Here is a 1,680-nt window from a genome sequence, read left to right on the forward strand (position 1 = left end):
GGTGTGTCCAGGTCTAAATTCAAGATATAGTTAGACAGTCTTCTCAACTTGGCAACTGAGGCTCAATGCCAAGGATTCTCAATTGAAAATCCTCACCTGAATCAAAAGGACAAAACCTAAATTGGCAATAAAACAGCTACTCAAAATGGATAACATTCCCTTATCTTGCAGTTATGCAGCTCCCAATAATAAGATGGTGCGTGGGAATGCATTTCTGAATGTAATACTTCTGTTCATGCTATAATCACAGTTAATTATAACACCAATCATTTCCTGTGCGTGAGCTAAAATATCTTTTAAACATCTGGCACAGAGTATTCAGAGTTGCTCTTCTTCCCCTTTCTCTTTTTCTGACTAACAGTGATCCTTAAGTTGAACAAGTTTCCTTTAAGTTCTTCAACATTGTCCCTATGTAACTATAGCCATATAAATATAAGTTTAGAGTTATATAAATGCATATACTTAGCAATAAATACATTTGATTAGCAGCATCTGTGATTGTTTTGCTTTCCGTTGATCACTTCCCCAAAATGTTGATAGTTAGCAACTAATTGGCAGGGTTGATTTCCTGGAAGACATTTTTACTTAATGTCTCAGTGCATTTGGGTACACTGCTACAGACTGGGTAGCTTATAGACAACAGAACTTTGTTTGTCATAGTTCTGGAGGCTGGGAAGTCCAAGATCAAGGTGCCAGTATGGTTGCCCTCTAGTGAAGCTCTCCCTGGCTCATAGCCAGCGTCTTCTCACTGTGTCCTCACAAGATGGAAGGACCTAGGGAGATCTGTGGAGTCTCTTTTGTAAGAGCACTAATCCCATTCATGAGGGCTCCAGCCTCATGACCTAATCACTCCCCCACCTCCTAGTACCATCACTTCTGGAGGTTAGGATTTCAACATATGAATTTTGGGGGGGTACACAAACATTCAAATCATAGCCCTTAATAATGTGAAGATGATATCTACAATGTACAACCCATGTAAACAGGGACAGCAAGGATCCATCCTATCTGGAAAAGGTCTGAGCTAGGGCTACAGTGCACTCTGCATCCTCTGCTCCAGACGCGTACCTAACATACATATTTTGGCTGGCAGATGCATGTAGATTTATTACAGTGGGTTTTGATTTAGAGTGAATTTGGAGTAAAATTGTTTGCAATCTTCAGATGGTGAGAATTCAGCAAGTGAGGGATGCCTGTATTTTTGCCCAAGCCCCATAGATTGCTCCCTAGTAAAGACTTAGCTGGTATCTCTGATATTTAAGAGAAAGTCAAATGGGCACATTAATTCATTATTCTTCACAGTTCCTTAGTCTATTTGAAGAGATAGACACAGAGATAAGCAGGAAGGGTACTTATTCAGATTCTTGTGAATACCCAAATCTGTGAGTACTATTAAGGCATATAATTTTTCCACAGGAGGCAATAAATTTGAAATTTAAAAATTGATGTCACCTCTTCAGAATCTTGCTGAGATTAACTGCCTACTTGATAGCGAATAAAGAACAAAACCACAAGGAAATCAATCCTGTTGGCCAATCATGTAAATCATATTTGTGTCTCAAGGAAAGAACAGATTCAGAAGCCACTGAGTCTCTCACCAATGGCTAAATGGAAAACACGGAATCTTTGGAAGCCAGGAATCCACTCCACTATATTGTCAGCTCACCAGAAAGCTGTAGT

This window comes from Balaenoptera musculus, chromosome 3 (genome assembly GCF_009873245.2).
Source record: "Balaenoptera musculus isolate JJ_BM4_2016_0621 chromosome 3, mBalMus1.pri.v3, whole genome shotgun sequence".
NCBI lineage: Eukaryota > Metazoa > Chordata > Mammalia > Artiodactyla > Balaenopteridae > Balaenoptera > Balaenoptera musculus.